This window comes from Porites lutea, chromosome 1, assembly GCF_958299795.1.
Source record: "Porites lutea chromosome 1, jaPorLute2.1, whole genome shotgun sequence".
In the NCBI taxonomy this organism is placed as follows: domain Eukaryota; kingdom Metazoa; phylum Cnidaria; class Anthozoa; order Scleractinia; family Poritidae; genus Porites; species Porites lutea.
The window spans coordinates 17385103-17408903 of NC_133201.1; the positions used below are offsets into that span (position 1 = coordinate 17385103).

At 39.2% G+C, this 23801-nt stretch overlaps 1 long non-coding RNA gene and 1 pseudogene across 1 annotated transcript; both read left to right on the top strand.

The window, feature by feature from the left end:
- Positions 1-2909: 2909 nt before the first annotated feature.
- LOC140946033 (uncharacterized) lies at positions 2910-8984 on the top strand. Its single transcript, XR_012166797.1, has 4 exons — positions 2910-2967; positions 4543-4636; positions 6212-6333; positions 8824-8984. It is a non-coding gene; the product is annotated as an uncharacterized lncRNA (long non-coding RNA).
- A 251-nt stretch (positions 8985-9235) lies between these two features.
- Positions 9236-23801, top strand: part of LOC140925349 (uncharacterized) — a 40735-nt pseudogene continuing 26169 nt past the window's right edge.

Below are 23801 nucleotides of genomic sequence, written 5' to 3' on the forward strand. Positions count from 1 at the left end.
TCAGATATAGCAGAGTAGTTATCCAGTGAATTGATGTTTTTGTGTCCAGTTATTTGCACATTCATTCGGTGCAATATTATTATCCACAGGTTTCTGGACCAGATGCTTTCTTGTTGACCAATTTCTTGTGGCGTGAATGAACTTGGGAGGCTGCTAACATGTTTGTCACCATAGATCTAAGTGAATTTACTCCCAGTGAAGCTGCCTTGAACCATTTCTTCCCTGCCTTCCGAACTTCTGTGTTGACAGCGAGATAAAACAAAGAGTCGTCTGCCATCATTTCTGGTGGTCTATGTTGCTTATAGGCCAAATAGGTGGTGACAGGACAGCGATCATCATTGTCAAGGTTTTCGTACATCTTTTGCTCGCTTTCTCTGACATTTCTTGTGTTTTAACCAGTTCTCATTTTTGTTTGGTGCTCGGTGAAAAACTTCACGTAACGAAGCCTGTTAGCATTAGTTTTCAGCTCTAAATATCTCGTTGCTCCTGTCCAGGCCTCATGCTGAAATAGATACAATTGTTCATCCAAACTGTATTCAGAAGTGCTCATGGTGTTTTATTTCCGAGCACTCCTGCCCGGTAGAATTCTTCTATTTCTTCATCTGTTAGTGCATCGGCACTATTGGGCTTCTTTCCCTTTCCTATGGCACACTCTATAATCGCAAATTTGGCTCACATTTTGCGAGTTAGCTTGTGGGAATTTCGAACCCTGATGTTTTGAATTTGTGGAGGCGTACTCTCAAAAAACCTTCATACCTCTTTTGAGTACTTTTCCGTACGCATCCCATGAGGCCTTTGGGATTTTGAGAGTGAAGTTTGAATACACAATTGCACCACGAGATTTTGTCACGATTGGTGTTTTGCAAATTATCTTTTACCTCTCTACAATTACCATTCAGGGATTCCTTGTCAAGCATCAGCTTCTCCAAATTCGTTTTAATTTCTGTTAGGACCCTCCATAATTATGTCAGTCAAAGAAGGAGTTTTATTCCCACTTTTGTCAGACACCATTGCTGCAGTCTGAGTTGTATGCTTCAACTTCTTTGTGATGGACAGTTGAAGGACCTTTAAAAATTGTTGAACTACCTATTGTAACTTCTTTCTTTTTCTTCTTCCAGATTTTGTTACACTCGTCTAAATTCACATATTAGATTATTCTGTTCCTCACTAACGAGCGAGCACACTAACAGATGTCCATCATTGACAGCCACTTGATCCAATCTCCTTTTTTTGTAAATTTATTAATAACCCCCTTGCTTTAAAGTACTTTGTTTAGTATTGACAGAGAAAAACTATTGAAAGATTCATTTGACCCTACAACTACATAGCAAAAATATTGCACAAATGTAAAGTTTGTGATAATAGACAGACATCTTCAACAAAAGACGATTTCAGCATAATATACTAAAGGTGTTTCTTTGCCATCTCAGGCATACATAGTATAATTTGTAACAAACTGGGTATTGCTTACTGACACTGTACTGATAGTGCGCTTTTGAGGGCGGCTTTTGGAAGAGTTTTACACAAAAAATAATTTTTTTAATTGGTTGCATTTCTTCTTCTCTTGACCGTTTCTCTATCACAAAGAAGTTACACGAGTCTTTTCCAGCACATTAAACTTTGCGTGACAATTTTCTTATCAATGAAATAGATGATGCGCAATTTTACCGCAAACTCAAATATGCAAATTTGGTAGAATGAAATTCGATACTCACACTGTCTTATTGTGCGACCGGGTCCTAATCTCTTTAATTATACTTCTTCAAGTGTTGCTTTCTTCTTGACGCAGTGCGAGAAAAGTACAGTTATGTTTCCTACGCGACCTTGCATTTTATTTGCAGAATCGTAGAATTCAACAGAGATTACGTGAAACGCACAAAATTTGTCTGTGACTTGAGTGCATAAGGAGTTTGCATAAGGAATTCGCTTACCTGTTATACAATTCAACAGAAAATACATGAAACTCACAAAATTTGGCATCCTAGTGAACAAAACTACTTCTTTGTTCACTTCAATTAGAGATAGCAATATTTCCAGGGGTGTGCAAAAATTTTGGAAATTCCGGAGGGGAGGGGGGTAAATTTGGGGCTGATTTTGGAAAATCCAGAGGGGAGGGGGGATCATACGGCAAATCCCTTCCATGGGGGTGGTATGGATATTTTCTGGAACCACACATTTAAATAACAGTGCATTTACAGCAGTAAAAAGGGATGCAAAGTTCAAAGAATCCCTTATGATTAGAAATTACAAGTTAGTGTATGGATCCTATACAAATAACCACTAGGTTTACATTATGTATCAACATCAAAATGTCTCCCTCTGGCAAACCCTGGGTACATCAATGGGTCATGCAGGGGTTTGACAACTTACTGTAGTTCTTACTGAGGTGGGGAATTTAACACAAAACAAATTGCATCATTTTTCACGTCTCTAATACCATGATGAAAATCATAGGTTGCATTTGCATTAGTCACTGGTGATTGTTCCTGCCAAGAGAGATGGCTAGATGCATGAACCAGTGACCTCGTCTTTGATGTAAATTGAAAAAATTGATTTACATTGTATGCAGTAAGTTCACCAGAGGTGACAATTGTACTCCAAGCTTCTAACACTTTTAAATTTTTTAAAGACAAAACTTAAGTACTATGCTGAGCCCTTGGATTATTATATTGTCAATGTCATTGTAAGGTTAGCTACAGTGTATGTTAATTATGAGAAAATGTGCTGATTATGTGATAATTATACTTACAGGTCATGGTGAGTTTGGTGATAAAAACATAGTCCATTAAGCCAATGTACTGTGTGTGTTTATAAACAAGAATTTATTGTTAAAACTAGAGGTATCCTCGAAATACAATGTTTTCCTCTTGGTGTGAAAGCATGGTTGTTTTTAAGGAGTAGGAGCAGCTAGGGCTTGAAAAAAGTCCCATCCGGTCATCCAGAAGAGTGAAAAATCTAAATGTGAAGGTACTAGCTAAAAATTGATGTGTAGAAGGGGTTTCGATTTTTTGTATGCTTTAACTGCTTCAAAAGTACATTCAACCAGCAGTTATGGTAACTCGAAAAACCCAGTTTTAGTCAACTCAGCGTGCCAAGAAAGTCATATCCGATAGCCCAGGGCTAGTGGATTTTGCTATCGGGCTAGTGATTTTTGTTCTCAACCTGCCTGACGGGCAAATGCTGTTTTTTGGGAAATTCAAATTACAGAAGGATTGCATGTAATCAATCCTGCTAATCAAAAGGGTTTGGGGGCTAGTTGAAATGACTTGTGGGCCAGAACATACTAGCTACAGCTTACCCGAATGGCAGGCTGTAAAACTGGCTTTCTTTGCAGCCTGTCAACTTTTTTATGATTAATATTAGTGGTAAAATAATAGTGAATGTTCTCTGATGTTGGCAAAGTCTGGGTTGGAACAACCTATGAAATCCTCAGGGCCCGGTTCCTGAAAGGCCGATTAGTGCTAGTCCAGGATTAAAAATTAATTTTGTTCTCTTTTCGTATTAACCTTCCCATGTATTGCTTAGAGTAACATTTTGTCTTATCATTACCATATCTTGGAGTGAAGGCTCAACAATATTTTGTAAGCTTGAGTTGCGTTTTCTTAGACAAGAAAACTTTGATTAAAATTTTGCTTAATCCTGGGTTAAACTTAACCATCTTTCAAGAAACCAGGTCCTCGCCCTGTAAACCTTTTGTGCACAGTTTAGTGACTTACTTGTGTAGTGGTTGTTGCCAGCATCACAGATGAAACTAACTCTGGTTAATTCCGTCTGTGAAACAGCACTGAAATCCTTGTTCTGGGCCCCAGCTGTGTACCTGGATTCAAAAACTGTTAAATATTTCTTTCAATATTATTTTGTCCCCATTTTACAATGCAAAGAGTTTTTTAGCATACAGTGCAGCTCAGAGATAAGCGACCAACGGACACGCAAAACACACGCATGTTTTTTGCGTTAATGCAAAATCGTTAACTAGTTTGAAAGCACGTTTTTAAAACTAGCTTTCGCTTTTGTTATGCACTGTTTAATGCTTCATTGTTTTCGCTTTGTTTTCCCTACCCTGGGTGACTACATGTATAACAGATTTAAATTCGACAATCAAGTTGAGGATCTAGTTTCACGAGACAGAAAACAAAAGATTCACCCAAAACTGATTTCTCGATAATTTCACATAGACATAAGCTGTAACAAAACACAGCATGGTTTATTAGCACAGATGACTGTATGCTCGAAACAAGACAAATTAAAGTTATAAAGCAAATTTTTCTTCAAGGACATCTATAATTTATGGTCTTACCTTCAATAGAAAGTGTCGCTAGTATGTCGGTAATGTGTCAGTTAACTGTCGATCAGTTATCTGTCAGTTTAGGATAGTTCTTCTTCACAATTACCCATTGTTTTGACCCGTCACAAATAAGCCATGACCATGCTAAAATTTGTTCGGCCAGTCAACATGACTGGCAACAGTCCAAAACCTACTTTGTGCCCTGCTGTTACTACCACTGTATCCTTGCTTATTCATTTTCCTACTTTATTGGACAGGAATAACAAGCAGTGAGTAAGCAACATCTATTGAACTATTCAGCACCACTTATCATGGTATCCTGTTTTAATGGAATCACAGAATCATTAGCAAGTGAGTAGAGATTTAAATACAGCTAGAAACTTAGTACAGAAGAGAATAATACAGTCCAACCTCTTTAATACGGACACCAAAGGGACTAGGGAATGTATGATTTTTGGCATTTCTGGGATCAAACGAACTGTCCGTAATAGAGATGTGTCCGTAATAGAGAGGTGTCCGCAAGGAGAGGTTAGACTGTAATATCATAGTGCCTTATTTTTGGGCACATGCACAATGCTATGTTCAAGGCTTGTGGCAGTCGTAAAAGTTTAACATTGTATGTAGGTGTAAAAAGTAAAATGCGAACAAGTTTGTTCCAGCTTTTGCTTCTCTATGCTGAAACAGAAGAAGAGAGAGACAGGGGCAAAAAGCATTAATAAATTGATTTTTAGGTTAGTAAACATTGTGAATGAATAGAATGCCGGACTGGGGAGAGATGTAAGAGAGATGGCTTGCATGCTTTGTGCAAAGAAAACTATTTTTATAATTGAGAAAAATACAACTATTTTGCAGTCTATGTTTGTCATTAATAAAATGACACAATGGATGGCTGTTGGCCTAAGGGGAAACAGTGTCTGGAACGAGGGATTCTGCTCCTGCATTCCCACTCCATTTTTACATTTTTATCCTGCCCTTTTTTTCATCGCTTTTTGGAATCCCATTTTTTGTTTCCCAAGTACATTAGTGGAAAGTCTAATTGCTGCAAAACCCTGTAAATGTATGATGTAGATATTTTGAATCATACCTCAGTATGATGGAATGGAAGGAAAAAAGTGGAAGAAATGAAGAGGAAGAGAGGAGGGTTTTTCCCCCTCTCTCCCTACTCCCATCTCCTCAAGGTTTTTCCTGCTCACTTTTCTTTGCGCCTCCTCCAGTATTTGAACACCTGAACAGGCTATTCTCTGGAGCTAGAAGACTCGTCTGATTTAAGGGAACAGAGCTGAGATCATTGTACTGTTTCCCATAAGTTTAACTGTTCAAATAATTTTGAGATTAATGATAGATGTAAAAGCTTGAGCAATCACTAGTATGCTAGGACCACAAGCTCATTCCTGGCATCCAGTTGTAAAAGTGGGGCTTTAGTCTGCTTGTCTGTTTGTAATAATATTGTTACTGGACAACCTGGGTTACACTGCATAGCTTGCTTTGATAGGAGACACCACTGAACGCTCACCTGGTTGATTCACATTTGCTGCTAGAACCTAAGATTTCCCAACAGACATTCAAATAATCCCGCATCCCATGCCCAGATTTTGGTGGATCATGCTTCCCAGATAGCAGTCTTATCCCTTTTCCTGTCAGAATATTTTGCATTTTTCCGAATCATGCACCGAACTTTGGTCAAATCCCAGATCCCAAGAATACCTTTCCAATCCCTGGGGAAAGCCTTTACAGATCATGGTGGTTGGGGCGGGGGGGGGGGGGGGGTGGATAGTGGTATGAGACGGTCTTTGGTTTAGTCCACTGGGTCTTTGTTCTGGTCCATAGGTTTTCTTTTTAGTCCAAACGGTCTCAGGTAAAAGGTCTTTGTTTCAGAAACATCCACTGTAAATTACTTACTTTTCTGCATGTTTCTTTTTTTTAAAGAGGCATTGGCAAACATAGATGTCTGTGTTAAAGGTCAAGTTTTGCCTGATCCTGGAAAAGAAGCTCTAGTCAGCCATGTTGATCAAAGACATAAATTTCTTCAGTCCTCATAACAAACAATGGTAAACTAGCTATGTGTAGTTTTTTAATCTTTATGTGTCACTTACATGTACATGTAAGTAATGTACATGTACTTGTAAAGTTTATTGTCTAAACGTATTGCCCTTATGGAGTTAAATGGTATGGGACATATATGGCCAAAGTTTGGAAGTGATCAATATGGGAAGAGCTATGGTCCATATATGTTTATTATGTGGATTTGAAATGGGCTCTACAGCCCTACATATCAAACCCATAGATGTCTCTCTCTTTCACTCTGTTGTCTATTGCTATGGGATGACTGTATATTTCGTAAAGGTCCATACATTGTCCACAGCTTTTTGCTTGGGAATGGTATTGGTGTGCCCCATAGCAGTACCTTAATCCTCACCCTGTTCTGTGGGATTGCTATGTATTTCGTAAAGTTCCATATAATTCCCATAGTACAGCATAGATTGATCAACTGGCAATGGATATGGGAGTGCTATGGGACCTTTGATTCACATCCCATATCAATACCATAGGACCCAAAAATTACCCTCACAAACTATAGGAAATGTGTGGGATCTTACATGCACCTATAGCAGGGTCCGAAATTGCGCCTTCCTGGTCGCCAATGCGACTAAAAATTTAGTCCTGGCGACCAGAATTTCATAGCTGGTCACCAGCTAGCGACTTGTAAAGCTGGTTGTTATTGTGGACTTAAACGTTCGGAGAAACTGACTAAGAATTGAAACCTCAAAGCTATTTGCCAACACGTGTCTTACTTTTTGTCCTGCTGATATTTTTTGATTAAAAGTGAAACGAAGCTTCCTGTAATAATACCTCCACAACAGCTACTATCAATAGGAGTTGAACGTTTCCAAGCCGCCATTACGAGTAATGTGGCACAAAAAAAATGTGGCCTGGTACGAGCAACATGGAGGCTATGTTTCGTGGTTGTTTTGTGGATTGTTTTGTGGTAGTTATCGGAAGAAAATAGTTTTGATATGATCCGGTGCAGTCATGGGCAGACAGCTTTCTGTTCCTACGTTCTAGATCAGATGGCTTTACATGTATATCTCCAAAAAGTAATTTGTGGAAAAAATGAGACCACTCGTACACGTACGGTTTCTTTCTGGTATCGGGAGCGGAAGTATTGCAATTTTTAAGCACAAAAACGTCCATACCATGCATTTTTTATTGGTGTTTAAACTTTTATTATTTTGAAAAACAGGGAGGGGGAATTTTTGGCGACCACAATTTGCCCTCTGGCGACCAAAAATTTATACTTGATCGCCAGTTGGCGCTCGTATTCAAAAGTTAATTTCGGACCCTGCATAGGCAACCCATAGCTCAGTTAGTTTTCAAATACATGCCCTCAAAAAACCCATATGATTTCCACATAATGACTGTGTAAACATATTCAACTGAGCAATGGGAGGGGATTGCCTTACTAGCTACTACCATTAAACCCTTACTGCACAGGCCCTGTCCAATAATGTCAGTACTTCCTAAATTAATATGCAGCAAAGCTACTGTTTGACATTTTCAAAAGCTTTAATAAAAATGACCATTTAAAATCTCTGAAATTCTTGTAAATACAGCATTTATGTCTTATACTGAGTAAAAAAGATAACGTACTCGTTCAAAAATGACACAGTGGAACAGAAGCCATGAAGAACTACAAAAGCATCAAAGATAAATAAATTCTGAAATAATATAAAAATCCTCATGAAAGATACTGTACATTCAGAGTCAAGAAATTTAAATCTAAAACTGTCCTAGTGCCTGTTTGCTACGATTTGCTTCCTGTGGCTTTGCAACATGCAGTCTTTAATTGGGGTCTTCTTATCTCCACACATTTCATATTAATTTTTTGCACAACTTGACTTGGCAAAGGGCATTCTTTGGAAAACTTAGCACAAACTTTGCCTGAAAAAAAGGAAGAAGCAGGAAAGGAGAGTTAAAAGAGAAAAAGAAGTTTGAGCCTTTCTCTGACCCTGTGTTACAAAAAGTTTCACTATCAAAAAACAAGATAAAACAAGAGGCAAGACATAACCGGTATTTTAATTACCCTTGCATCAAGAGCCTGGTCAGACCGGGGTAGACCGGGGTCAAAGCCTGGCCCAAAAGCCTCGGTCAGCCTGGCGATTGGCCGAGCTGGCCAAGCGATAAAAATCTGGGGAAGCCGCGGCTAGCCCTTTGAAACTCAAAATTATTTTTGAATACAAATTCTCTAGACTGATCTCCATACATTTTGTTAAAGAGTTAGTCGAGAGAATTTGATAAAGGATCAAAGCATTTCTCTTTTGTGATCATTTTACTGATTCTCATAACCTTCTCTTGATAATGCATTGATTTAATGTTGGTAAAAGATTGTTGTTGGTGACCCTTAGTTTTTATTTATTAATAAATATTAATTGTTTAATCTACAACTGATTTGTAACTTCCAGGCGCCCAGTTGCTTCCTATGGAAGTCAATGAAATTTACAGTGTAGTTTACCTTTTTCCTTTATTTTTTATCATGATAGTGTTCTAATGTGGAGCGGCAGCATGCTGTTATAGAATACAACGAGGCAGAGGGTTGTTTTGTGGTTCAAGATCTAAACTCAGCACATGGTACTTATGTAAATGATTGTCGTGTACAGAATGCAGCTGTGAGACTTGCCTCCGGTGATGTAATAAGGTTTGGATTTGGTATCCTTTTAAAAATGACAACAACAGTAAAAGAAAGTGTGTGGTGAGTGTAGTCCTAATTAATGCCCCAATATGACTGTTGTTGACAGTGACTGACATTTCGACAACCGACAACCTTAAGTCATAGTCAGTCAGGGTCAAAGTGAGTTGTATCTTTTCAGTTGATGATATTTGATATTTTGCTCAATATACTTAAATGAAGTTACAATGCATACCTAATGTCTTTGATCACAGAACTTCCTTAACATGCGTACAACTACACAGGAAATACAGGTTTTGAATTTCTTGTTGATTCATCTTCCAACACTTCATTACCCATCCTTGGGTCTGTCTAAGCCATGGGAATCATACAGACTCTGTGTTCTGTCATCACCAATGGCAACATCACAGTCGGGTGGAGTCACCTCCCTTCCTTATATCAACACTGTGACACCAGTGAGTACTGATGGTGTACCACTGTATACAAGCACTGAACCAGTCAGTTTGCCTAGGACTGGTGGCTCGGTATCAGAAATAAGAGGCCCATCTGATCCAAAGGATAGTAAGTTGTTATGAATGCCAGCCTTCAAAGAAAGTCATGTCTGGTAACTTGGGGGTGGTAGATTTTGCAATCAATCTAGTGTATATTCTTTTCTCAACTTGCTTGACGGGCAAGTAAAGATTTTTGGTGAAATTGAAATTTAAAAAAACCGAGGTAGATTATTCAGTCGGTGACACAGCTGCAGGTCGAAAGAAGAAACCCAGTACTCCCATTAGGAGTGGAACCTATGACCTTGTGGTTACTAGTTCAGATGCTCTACCACTAAGCTACATGAGACTCATGGGAGCTAAGGTTACTTAACTGGGTTCATGTGACAAACATATTGCATGCTGCTTGGACTAGAATATTGATATGTGATAGAAATGTGATGGCTAATTCAAGGCCTGGTATATATGGTACCTACATTCAGGTAAAAGGTTGATTCTCAGTTTTCCTTGTCTCCTAACCCTAATAATATAAATGCGTTAGAGCTAGGATACAAAGAAAATTGAGAACCAACTTAGGTTAAAATTTTATCGTGAGTTTAATTTTGACCTAGCTGTAACAAATATACAGTCAAGAGGTGTTTATTAATTGACTAAGTGACACGGGCAGCTCTGAAAAAAAATCTGACTGCTCCCAAGGAGCAAGGAGTAGAAACTATGATCTTCTGGTTACTAGACCATGCTCTATAAGGCTTATTGTAGTGTGGTTGTTTTTCAGGCTAATGTTAAGCCACACCCTCTCTGAGATCTCGCCCAACAAGTGCTGGTGTTACCAGGACTCGACCCAGCTCTGCTGGCAGAGAAAGGATACCTGGTCCTCCTGTTGCTAGAGGTAACTATCATCATCATTATCATCATTATTATCATCCAGCCTTTTCGGTTGGGATGCTGTGAATAATGATCTTATTCCATGCATTCCCGTCTGACATTGTGCTCGCAAGGTCCTCCCTGTTAATTCCGGAATTTCTCAAGATCATATCGTTGAATAAACACGGCCACTTAATTGGTTTCCGTAGAAGAAGGGATTGAATGATCGCCCCCTAAAACAATAATATACCGTAAAATTCCGAAAATAAGCCCCTTCAAATATAAGCCCCCCAAATCGGTAACGCAAAAAACTCTCTGTTAAGTCGCCCCTCCAAATATAAGCCCCCGGGGGCTTGTACTTGGAAAATTGCCCTCAAATACAAAGTAAAACAAAGCAAAAACGGTAAATTTACGTCCAACTATAAGGCTAGCCCAATCGATTTTGAAACGCAAATTTCCCTCCGTAGATAAGCCCTTCAAAAACGGCCTTCGAAAAATATGAGCCCCGGGGCTTATTTTCCAAATTTTATGGTACAATATTAAATGATAGTGCAAAATACAAGGGAAAGCAGTAAATACAAAAAAATGTTTGAGTGAGGTAGGGCAGCCAAAGAAGAATATTACATTTCCGTTAGCAAGAAGTTTAAGGTGGTTAGTCCAAGAGTAAGAAATGAGAGGAAATGGAGTTTTCAGGAGAATGTTCACCAAAAATGGTACACTGCCCTGTATACTATTTAGGAATAGACTAATCAAGTTGGACATTCCTGATTAAAAGTGAAATTCTGAATATGACTGGACTAGTCTGGCCAGTCTGCATTTCTGATGGAGTTAAAGTTACAAAGATTTGTTTGTTTTGGTTGCTTATTTGCTTTATTTGCAGTGGGCAAATGAATGCAACAGATGAATTTTATGCCTTTATAAAGTCGAGAAAACGTTCTGTTGGGGATGCAAACTTCTAAACACAGTATGTGAAAGGGATACCATTTGTCAACAGAGGGTGTACAAAATGGGTCCCTTTTTCGTGGAAAATGGTGTATAAAACGATAAGGGGTTTGAACTCGGAGTGGAGTCTCCCCGTATAAACACTTGTTCAGTACACCCCCCGCCCCCGGACGCAAAGTCCTTGTGTAGAGCTATGAGTTATTTGAAATGGCGGATGCTATAGAAATATTATGTTACCTGGTAGGCCTATTTATCGTTTAAAATTGTCTCACAAAAGTCTTTGTCATTGATTACTTTGTTTCGACTGCATACTGCTGGTCAGGCGATGGTGTCAAGTAAGAACTATAATAATGTTAGTAATGTATTTCGTAATTGCTTCAGCTTGGTGCATTATGGAAGCCACAATGCATACTGCATATTTTTCAGGACAAAGGCTTAGCACGGACCCTTTTTTGACCTTGAAATTTATCCTTTTTTACATCGTATACGGTTCTCAATTTTAGTGTAAAAAATTGAATCAATTTTGTGTGCTTACTTTTCCGACCAAATACCCTCAGAAATTGTTGTGTCACAACTTTCCAAATCTTATCCTTATCTTGCCTATCTTGTGTCACAGTTTGTTTTGTTTTTGTTTTTATTTTCTCCAGGAGGAGCGTCTGTTACGCATGGGTAATGAACTGAGCCGACTAGCTTCATACGAAGCAGAGTGTCATCGTAAAGATGGTGTCATTGCAGCTCTGAGAGATGAGGTTGTTGATCTGAAAGGAGCTATGCAGTCAAGTTGCAGTTTCAGGTACATTTGCTCTTGTTAGTGTCCACTTAAGACAGTGGTTAGCTTGCTCCAGGCTCTAAGATGGTCGGGTCTGTGAGAAAGTGCGAATGCGAAAATAGAACGGAAGGAAACCTCCTTTTTCCAGATTATGCGCTCATATTTTCGCGCGCCTTTCACTTACGCGTCATCCCTGCCGTCTGATAGTGAAATGATCTGAGAGCCTGGAACAGGCTAGACAGTGAGTGATCCATCTTCATAAAAATTTTATTGCAATTTGTTCTGAATAACCTTTACAAATTTGTTGAAAATGTACATCAGAAACCATGGTCGTGTAATCTTGTCGGGTTGAAAGTAGTTCTTTGCATGTAGTCCATGAAGTAACTGACATCTGATTCAACTTGGCAATAAAAAAGACCAAAAACAGCTAACGTTGCTTATGTCGAATTGGCATCCGCATTTGACTTGCAGTGACGCATACGTTAACGGTACATCTTTTGTTTCCAATTCGAATTCTGGTTTGTCGTTCTAGTCAAGACGATAAAGTGACTGGTTTTGAGTAAATAGAAATTGCCTTTTAGAGCCCTTCTTTAAAGATGTTTTACTCGCATTGAAACGCGGTTTCTATTATAACAGAAGACAATATTCCTACCGCACATTTTGCTACCTGTGTACGGTCGCTAGATTCGAGAATTATTCTCTCTTGATTTGAGCCATGATTCGGAGAAAAATGGTCAATTCTGAGAAGAAAAAGAAGGTACAAGTAACAAGGCAAATGTAAAAGAAGGCTCGGATGGACAAAGTTTAAGAAGATTGAAACGGATTGCAGTTCTGGGTTTTGAAAACTTATTAGCCTTACAGTTATTCAAAGTTGTGTGCAACGTTTAATAAACTGCTTAGAAGGCATGGTTGTTTGACAAGAAGTTGTAAGTTTGTCATTTATAAGTAATTTCTTTGCTAACGTTAAGTTTCATAGCGCAGGGGCACCAAACGAGAATATAGTTCAAAACCACTTAACCATAACATTGTCAAACGTATTTTAGTATTTAAACTGTAGATACAGGCATATTTCTATCCTCTAAAAATTTTTCATCTGTTCGGATTTCCTAGCTGAAGGTCTAGTGATCCGAAAATTCAGAAAATTGTGCGGATCAAAATTTACTTTTTCGAAAATTTCAGCCAGAAAAAAGGCTCCCGACTACAAATCCGTTAAAAATTGGGCAATTATACCATTTTTTAGATGTTCGAAAATCCTAGGAGAGGCAGGCAAGCAAGAAATTTTACAACAAATGTTCAGAAAATTCTGGATCTCAAATCGTCTTCCGAACAGATATTTTCCGAAAATTGACGTTGGGTGTCCCTGATAGCGCATTAGGAGGCGTAACTTACAATATTGGCAAAATAAACTAAAACCGTCTCTCCCAGAAAAAGCAGTGAAAAGAACCAAAAACAACAACTCGTCAGGTCAACAACAGGTTTATCAAACTTTTTGGTAAGTTTGTAGCCGCCCACGGCTTACTGCACGACAACAACGTGACATTCTCTAATGCAACGTTTTATGGGGTGTTAACCCGTAAGCTGAACATTCGTTAAGGAATTCTACTCTTGGTAAAGTCACCTGCATTTGACATATTTAACAATTTAAAAAAATCCGTGACAATTCAATGTTTGAAAGGATTCGAAAATCATCTTATTGGTAACTCTTTGCTACTGTCGCCTTTGTGATTGCTAAGCTATTGCAAAGCCGCTTTTGATCACTTTAAACAATCAAAATGCTGTTTGAAATCATTTCACGACCATTATGTGATGCTTTCTATTTTTACTTTTATCAGAGCTGGAGGAGAGGATTCAGCGTTTTCTAATTCAAGCATAATTCATTAGCTTCGTGAGCAAGTATCGCAGCTCCAAGCGATTGTGCAAGAGAAGGAAGAAAACGAGAAGGCAGCAGCGCAGAAACTAGCCATGTACCAGAATCAACTGCACGCCAAAAACAATGAAGTTGCTACTTTAAAGGACCAATTGCAGGCACAGGTTTGTCCTAAATATTGCCAGTGGAGATACTCTCCATGATGCCTGTACGGGGAGGCCCCGCCCAAAAGGGGTACCTTTTTCTGGCTTCGGGTATATGTACAGAGTAAGGATTTCGTGAGTTGAAGTATAATGTATGAAAGTGTAGGGAAAATCGTCTTTTTTATGGATGTTCAGAAAAGGCTTTAACTTGACTATTTCGAGCCGACGCATCTTACGGCCGTATCAATTTTATTTTATTAAACGCAAAGCAAGAAGATTAACTGATAGTAGGTATGAGATAGGGGTACCATTGGTCAATGGAAGGTATACGAAAAGGACTACCTTTTCTGCCAAAAATGGTATATTAAAAGGTAACAGTTTGGATAAGGCCTTTACCTATGGAACCTTGTTGAATCCTGATTATATGAGCTTTGCTTCTACAATTATGAAAAGGGTTTTGAGGGTGTTTTAACTAGCCGGCCGTAAGCAAGATTATAGTTGTTATTATAATTAATAAACATCGTACTTGTTCTCAATGAGGGATGGCAAAAGCACGGTAGAAGAGTATTAAATATAGTCGGAGGGTGATGAAACAGGGAATGATTACAAGCAGAATGTTTTCAATCTGCGTGTTGCTTCATGTGCTTTAAGCGCCGGCAACCGGAATTTTACTTGAGTTACTATGAAAAACTATAGAGAAAGTAGCCTTACTGCAGTAAATTTAAGGGGAGAATTTTTCAAGGCTTTTTTTTTTCAATGAAGTAGGAAGGATTAGCACAGCTGGTTAGTACGCGGCCTTCTGTGCGGGAGGTCCTGAGTACGATTCCCAGGCGTGACCTCAAATCCTTCTTTCGACTTCTTCCCTTTCTGTGTAGCTTTAAATACGCGTAAAACGGATCACTGATGGAGAGAGGTCGGATAAAACGAGTGCACCGTCAAGCTCAGGGTTGTTAGGGTGGATTTCAACTGTCGCGTAATTTTTATCGTGAGAACGCGCGTAAATAAAATAAGACAATGTGTGGAAGGTCACGCCTAAACGGAAAAAATGATCCTTGCTCAACTTTCACGTTTACGCGTGGCCTTTCATACATATCTCTATTTCATTTACGCGCATAAATTTTACGTCCGTTCACACGGAAACATTACGCGACAGTGGAAATCAACCCTTAGTCAAATGACTATTTCGAGCTACCGACATAAAATAAGGGCTCTTTACCTTTACCTGTTACTGTTTATTGGGGCGCTTGTTTATGTATTTTGATTTCCTGAAGGAAGTTTTCTTCGACAACTTGGAAAACGTTCTATTTTAAATAGAGTTTCACTGTAAAAAATTATGGAAGTTGGATATTTTTGGTTATTATTCACAGCCTAAGGCTTCCGCTTGGGTTAAAACGGACCCAAACGCAACCACAAACAAGATCGCATCGTTGCGCACTGACATCGCTGAGAAGGAGCGAAGAATTGCTCAACTATCCAACGAAAATGAAAAGCTAAACAAGCAAAAAATGCAGTCCACGACACTGCTGAACGGGTTACAGAGAAAAAACTCTGCAAAGGACGCCTTAGTGCATCAGGCGAAGAGAGAGATTGGAAAACTTAAGAAGGAACTACGTGAAAAGGATTCAACAATTTCCACCATGTCGACAAAGGTTAGGTATAATACACGAAAACTACCGTTGATTAACCTCAAAGATAATTTTAATCGTAGCCTGCGAGGACAGCTTTCTCTCAACACTCCCCCTTCGTTGTGAGGTTTCGAGAGGCGCCCTCAGCTACGTGGAAAAGCCACTAGCAAGCTCTCCATTTCTGGAGGAAACGAAGCCAGCCTCGAGGGACTCGCGACTCCTCCAAATGGCCATGGAGAGCTTGTTCGCAGGTACGACGTGAAACGATTACTTTTTCCGCGTTACACGTTCGGCTGTATCGAGGGTTCCCAATAGGATTTTTAGGATCCGGGATTTGGCTTATTAGAATATCGGGATCCGGAATTTCCCTTATTTGAATCTGGGGATTCGGGATTTGCCTTATTTGAGGGCCGGGATTCGGAATTTCAAAGCAAAATGGAGCTGAGATGTGCACGGGATGCTAGTCTCCCTCGCAGCCGTTTTAGTGTCGTCACACAACGTTCCTAGTGGAGGCAAAATCCTTTCTCAGGTTAAACCATAAAAGTTAATGCAAAGATCTGTGTAGCCTGCGTGGCAGGCGCTATATCCCCTACCCCTTTCGACGCCTGCTACGTAGGTTTTGATATTTGGTGATTTGAGTTCGAATAGACGCCTTTAAACTGCCAACAGCTGTCTAATATGAAACTTTATAAAAACAGCCTGCGAGCAAGCTTTCTATTTTGTGTGGCGCGAAGCGAGCACGTGTGAGGCAGAGGAAAGTAAAGCCCTCGTTTCTTTCTTCAACCTACTCTCTCGTGTCTCCTGTCGTGTGTCGCTTGCATGTGGCTTCAAACAGTGTAACTCCACTGAAAAGCTTGCTCGCATGTAGAGTAACACAGAAGAGTCACTTGTACAATCAGTCGACTACACATAAGGGAGTTTTAGTAGAGGCGTTTGGAGCGACGCACGTCAATCGGAAGTCAGGTCGTTTCCCTGTTAATGCCCTGACGCCACCAGATTTGTATTGCTAAGTGTTTTAACTCTTAAAGAGAAAATTTGCTCAAAAATTAGGGCGAGGCCACTAGCCAAAAGGCAAAAACGCTACTTCCAGTTGACGTGCATCGTTTCTTAAGCTCACTATTGAACCGTTGGAACTAAAGCTACAAGGCAGCTTAAGCAACTACGACGGCGACGGCTATGAAAACATCACTTAAAAAGTGAATTCGCGTGGCTTTCAACTTTATCGCGCTTATTCCATCTCGTTCAATTCGTCAAATATTGACAAATTTTCCAAGAGTTGAACTCTAAGAGACTGTATTGAAGTTCAGAGAAAGAAAAAGAAGGTCGTTGTCTTGTGTTCACGTCCTTCACAAAACGTGAAATCAGGAAGTTTCACGTCGTAGTCGTGCAGTGACGGCAAATAAATGTACAAAAAAGCGTGATGCACGTGCAAAGTTGTTGTTTTGTCAATCCAAACCTATTGCTTTTTTGCCATTCTCGTTGCCGTCGCCGTCGTCGTTGCTTAAGCTCCCTTATATGTCACTAAAAACGACAACGTTCAAACTTTCAAAGTGTCCAATCTCCTTTTAACATCCTGTAAAGTATTTTTCACTTAAGGGTTTTTCAGGGGCTCCCAACGACGGTTTGCTCCTAAATACATTGAAAACACTTTTTAGGCTATCCAGAGTACTTTAAGATATCTAGAAAAGCATTCTAAGCGGCGTTGTAAAATTTGTATCTGTTCCGTCATCCTAGGGGAACATGAGTCTTTTCGAAATTACAAGGGCTTCAGTCTTATTTTCCCGAACATTTTAGATGAAATGCGACGTATTACGAAAGTGAGACATTTTCTCATTCATCTCTCCATCACATGTTTCCTTTTTTCAATGAAAAATAACCTAACTTGGGAAGTAAAATGCGAAAATTAAACTTCAGAAAATCGTAGGGAATTTATTAGATACGCTTTGAAAATTGTTTATGAATGGAACGGTCATCTAGAAATTTTTAGCCGTCGTCAAGTGACTGATAGAACATTCTAGGGAATAGTTGCTTTTCCAAACAGATATTTTAAAGAAAACAGTCGTTGGGTGCCCCTGGGTTAATAAATATGTACAAACTGTATGTAACAATCAAGCTTTCTTTCTCTTATTTTCAGCCGGGAAGGCAGAAGGCCGCTAAAGAAGTGGAGAAAGAGGCACAAAAATTAGAACAAGAGCTTTATGCAACAAAAGGGGTAAGAATTGCGTGATCTGTTATAAAGGACTTCCCAACTGAAACATCACCTTTTTTTATTTTAGAGTTCTGGGTTTAACACCTTGTAATCGGTCTTATAATTAGTAAACAGCCAGTACATAGGTACAGTTTCCATCGTGTTTCATTTTCCATTATGTGGAATAATGATTAAGGATGTACTAAAGAATTAGTTAATTTAACTATCTTTACCATTTCTCCAAGAGCCTGTTTACATGAAGGTGGGGGACCCAAGGCAGGTGAGGTAACCCGCCTGTCCTTATAATATCTCATTTTAATTTGATCATGTTTACATGATAAGTGGGGTGACCCGCCACATCTTACTACACCTTCCTGGGGTCCCCCACCTCGTAAGCAGTCTCTAAATCATGTGCTTCTCTTCATTGAAATTGCGCCCGCAGTAAAATATTAAATTCACTTTTCAAACGCTACCAAGGACCTTTCATTTGGTCAAAAGTCAGTAGTGAGCTCAGAAACTTGACAAGCCTCAAAGCATTTAAGTAACACATACGCGGTGTGGACCTTTCTAGCCATGTAGATAATAATAATAGTAACTGCTGTGACTTGTGTAAATTCTGAGTCATGAACATTTATATATAGTTTTAGGTTTTGGGTAAGATCATTAATTTAAAAGTCATGTAATAGATTAGTGCCAGTTCTTAGGGAAGTGTCCCCAATTAGCTAATATAACTGTTGAGCTAAATACATTGACAATAAAATAAAGTTATTATTATTATTATTATTATTATTATTATTATTATTATTATTATTATTATTATTATTATTATTATTATTAAACGCTTAAAACTTTTTAGTACATTTTTTTTATTACATACATACGCAACGGAGTGTTAGAGAGATGTTAAGCCTATATTTTTCAGATGTTTACAGGATAATTTGGTTGGCTAAATTTCATGGAAATTGGTCAAATATTCGCAGAGTTAAGACGCTATGAGGGATAAATTCATGGCAAGCCTTACATAACTCTAATCAACAATGTTTTTGTACAAAGTTACATGTAATAAGTAAAGCCAAGACAATGAAGTATCCTTTTATCGTCATTGTTAACACGTTTTACACGAAGGCTATTGATAAACCCACATTCATTTCGGTCCAGTTCATTCTCGTAAGCCGCCATTTTATTTTCGTGCACAGTAATTTTTAGGGAGTTATTATAACTCCAAAAATGGAGTAAAAAATTTTAGGTACATGATAACCCCCTTTGGCGGGTTACTTTAACTCCTCACTATTAACTCCAAATCTGAGGTGATTTTTACTCCTGAAAAAGAGTTCTTTAAACTCCTTTTTGGAGTTAAGATAACACCGAAAAAAATGACTCTACTGTAAGGAGTTAAATTAACCGCACTAGAGCAGTTATTATAACTCCTTGAAAATTACTGTGTGCTCTTAAACTTCCGCTGTGACTGTATTACGCTTGCAAATGCGTGCAGCTAGCGTGCGGCAGGAAGTTCGTTTACTTGTTTACTTAGTGTAATGGATTCGGCTTTTGAGCTTTTGTGTTGTTGATACATGTTCATGTTTTCAAGACAACACGAGACAAATGTCCTTTCAGGAATGTCAATAAACTGAATAGTTATGTTTCCCTGTAGTTTCTAAGTTAATACCAAAGAAGTCTGGATTGTCCAAAATCAAGCATGTTTTATCAGAAATTAAATATCCTTGTTTCTGTTAAAAATTTCTGTTATTTTTTTCTCATTCCGTTGTTTTTAATGGGGTCATAATTCGTTCTATATTGTCTAAATGTCTAGGTTTGTTCTGATCTGAGCGGCTGACAGGTTTTCAGAGTCCGTTGAAGTTTAATGAATGTCAAGCCACTTGAAAAAAAACATGTAATTTTCTGCACAGGGCCACACAATATTTTAGGTTTATCGGGAAAGTCACACTTTGAATTTTTGCGGAAAGTAAAGCGTCCAAGTTTCCATGAAAGCAGCCACTGGAAGAAGCTAATACCAACAGTAATCACAGTTTTATTTCGTTGTAGTCGTACATGTAATAATTTCAATGCATGCTTGTATTGCAAGCTCGTTAGCGCAGGTAATTCCTTGTAACTAATTGCTCGTTTAAGTAGCTTTTTCTTTTTCTGCCGGTTTTACATGCATTAAGTTTAGCCGTAGGATAATTTGTAAACGGCTTGCTTAGGCAGTTCATTGAGATAGATCATTTGTGCATCGTTACCCAAGCCTGTATTCAAACAGAGTGTCGACTCTTGTCTGTTCCTGTGAATGTGAGTACCAATTATGTTATTTTACTTCTTTGATTTCTTTTTTTGCCCTTTTCAGAAACTTCAAACCACAGAGAAGCAATTGAAGGAAAGGATTAAAACCATCGCTGATTTAGAACACGAGTTAGAGAAGATGAGAGATCATCTCAGCGAAGGAAGACAGGTTAGTTGCCATAGCACCTAGACTTGAATCTCCCGGATGTTGTGCTTGAATCAGAGCAAGTCTGACCACATTGCGGAAGGTCATAATATTACCAGATTTTATAATTCTCTTAACAGGAGTCGAGCCTATGACCTTCTGGTTATTACCTTTTTATAGGAAATTAACGCTTCACGAATTCAAGTCGGTAATTTTCCCGCCGGTAATATGCAGCGTAGCCTCCCACGAAGGTGTTTTAGGGGAGCTGGTATTTCGTCCGTCCCCACAAACGCCTGCTCAATCGAGAACAACATTCCTTTCTCAAGCTAAGCCAATCACATTGTACCTTCCAAATTCTGATAGGTTGACTTCGACCGCAGGGTAACCCGATATTAGTCGATCTGCATGAAACACTGGGACAGCTTTATGACCTCTAATAAATGTTAGACTCAGTGACAAAAGCAAGATTTAGTCAGATTTTAGAATAACCCGTGCACTGCATAACCTTAGCGATAGCCTGCTAAAGCACCCGGTTTTTTCTGCTCTAGTTTCACCCGCCGAGAAAAACCTTCGGAGGGAGAGAAGCGACGACCGGAAATACGTCTGCGGCTCGCAGGCTAACTTAGCGAAGGAACGAAAAGAAGGAAATGGGTAACTCTAGGATCACGCTTTTACACTACCGCGAGATTATAAGTCGTGTTTAGCCTGTCAAAACTTTATTTCACTTTATTTCGAAACTGTTGATTGGTCACTTACCACGCAAATAAAACAATGGGAAAAAATGTTGTTCTCGGTAGAGCAGGCGTTTTTGGGGAGGTACGAAATACGAGCTCCCCTAAAAACGCCTGCATGGGAGGCTATGTGAAGTGTTGATTTACGCGACCTTGAGATTTCCATTATTTTGGATACACTTCGGACATTCTTCACACGTAGAAAAGAGGAGTATTTTATAAGGATGGAGATCCGCCAGTAACAGTAAAACTGTGAAGAACCCTCGAAGTGGCCAGATTTCTTCGTTAGACTCTCTTCGTGCGTTAGGGAAAGTACCTCGAACAAAGTTTCCATTTCAGATTATACGTTTAAGGCCCAGTTCAAATGTCGAACTTTTCATGTATTGATTCTAATCCCTTCAATTAAGAACATGAAGAGATGGACATTTGAAGCAATTAAGTCCGACATATCGTGTAATTTGGGTGGACCCATGAATTAAGATCGAGTGGCCCACATGGGATTTTCGACTGTAGAGCGACTACGTTTCAAACTTCAAATTTCGAAATTTCACGTGCCGAAACTAATGCATAAATTACTGAATTCATTTCACTGATAAGCATTGTAGACCATTGTACATCGTGAAAGTGAATTGAGTCCGACTAATTAAGTTCGACGCCTGAATCAATCGTCGAATTGTTGTGATTTGGGCCGACCCAAATAGGTATTAAGTTTGGTACATACAAAGTTCGACGTTTGAACTGGGCCTAACTTTGTTTCTGTTGTCTCAACAAGTTTAGTTTCTTTGTGAGCATCACGTTAATTTTCTCCATTTTGAAATGTTATCCTCTCTTCCTCGTTAATTTTCTTTATTTCAAAGTCGTTTTCCTCTAAAGTCGCGTTAATTTCCAATACCATAATTTCATGAAGCTTTAATTACTCAAAATAGGGTAGTCCACATGCTCTACAACTGAGCTTCAAGCAACTCGAGGACAATAAGACCATTGAGCTGGGTTCACTGAGGAACATTTCGTAGGTTGTGACAATGTAACATCGACCCAGGGGAGGTTTTGTGTCCAGCGGTTTTTAGTAAAAACAAGGGTTAGTGGTGGTTGCTCAGTCTTGATTGCGGGCTCAAAAACCTCCCTTAGGTCGATCTTATTTTGTATTTACTCACTTTGTATACTTAAATAAGTCCCATAATGCAGTTCGACAAAAACCGACCCAGTCCCACCCACGCTTAACCTTGAAAATGACCCAGTCAGGTAATCAGTAAACAAACCTTCTCTCTTAAAAGAGCGACAAGGCGATTCAGCAGGAACTGGATCACGCTAAAGCTCAGTGTCTGGACGCACAAAGAGCTGAGAAACTGCTCAAGGTTGACTTTCATCAACTGGAAAAAAGAGTAAGTGAACTGGGATTTTACAGTAACGCATTTTATTGAAGCATTGATGACATGGTTTTTTTGAAACAATGAAACAGTATTGCCAGGGGGAATACTCCCTTACATCAGCTTTATGGGTAAAGGGGTTTAGTTTTTGGTCGCCTTTTGGTTGAAAACAGAAAATAGCACTTCAACCGTTTGGGTTTGATATAGGGCAAGGTTTTGTGCTTTCTGTGGAATTGTGTATCCATTAGTGTCTTTTATCATTCGCCATTCTACAGACTTGATTTGAAAAAGAGCAGGAAAAATCAGATATTTTGCTCTGAAATATATGTAAGGAAAGGCTTTCCCATTACAGCTTCTTGTAGCTTGCAAGTAAGCAATAACACTCTGGTATAACGAATGACATTCTTAGCCAACAGTTAGAGGCAAATTTCTTGGATAAAATCCACAGTATTAGGGTGTCCTTTCATAAAGGTTACACTTCACACTCCCCCGGCAATTTGTTATATCAGGCTGCCATTTTATTTGGGTATCACGGGAATTAGGTCACGTCCAAGCGAGTAACCAAAGCAAGGGAGAATGATCTAGTTCATTCTCTCTTGCCAAAGCGATTCACAAAATGGGAATAGGTGGGGCTTACAGAAATTCCTTCAAAATGATTCTGTATTTATGTTCTTCTGTAGTTTGATCGTTTCCGGCGGAAGTTGGTTGAACACACATTCCGCGGCGATGTTCAAAGAACAGTTGATCATGAACTGGATGACGATGAATTGCTTGATCACGTGAGGAATCTGGCTCAAGAGAAGTTAACTCTAGTGGAAGAAATCCAGCAGTACGCAAACTCAGAAACTGAAGTGAGTTCAGTATTTACTGAAGAGCCTCGTTTGTTTTGAGTGTGAACCCTACCCCGAACATGACTTTTTTTTATTTTTTTTTCCTTTAAAACTGCGAAAAAGAGCCTTCTCACTTCTCCCCTCCTTCAGCAAACGAGAGGGAGTTGTGCGCTTCGTCACCCACATCCACGGCTTTCTCCCTCAAACGGAACGAGCTCCTCTTTCCCCTACCCCACCTCCCTCCTCCACCCAACTAATACTCGCGTTATCCGGATAACACTGGGAAAATTAAACATCAATTACTTTTATGTGATTAAGAAGATGGGTTTTTTCATAACAGTTCCTTCGCGTGGAGGTTTTATTAAGGGGTGTGGTTAACTGATCTGTGAGCCTTAATTGGACAAAATGTTATCCTTCGGTTAAGAGATGCCGCGTTTTCCTACCGTAGGAAAACGTGACTTTACTCCTACGTTACGTTACGTTACGTGACGTTATTAGAAGCTGAACTAAAACTGAAAACTGAAGTTCCGCACCCCTCCCCTCCACACCCTTGAATTTGTCAGTCAATAGCGACCCTTCTGCCGCAGCCTTTTTTA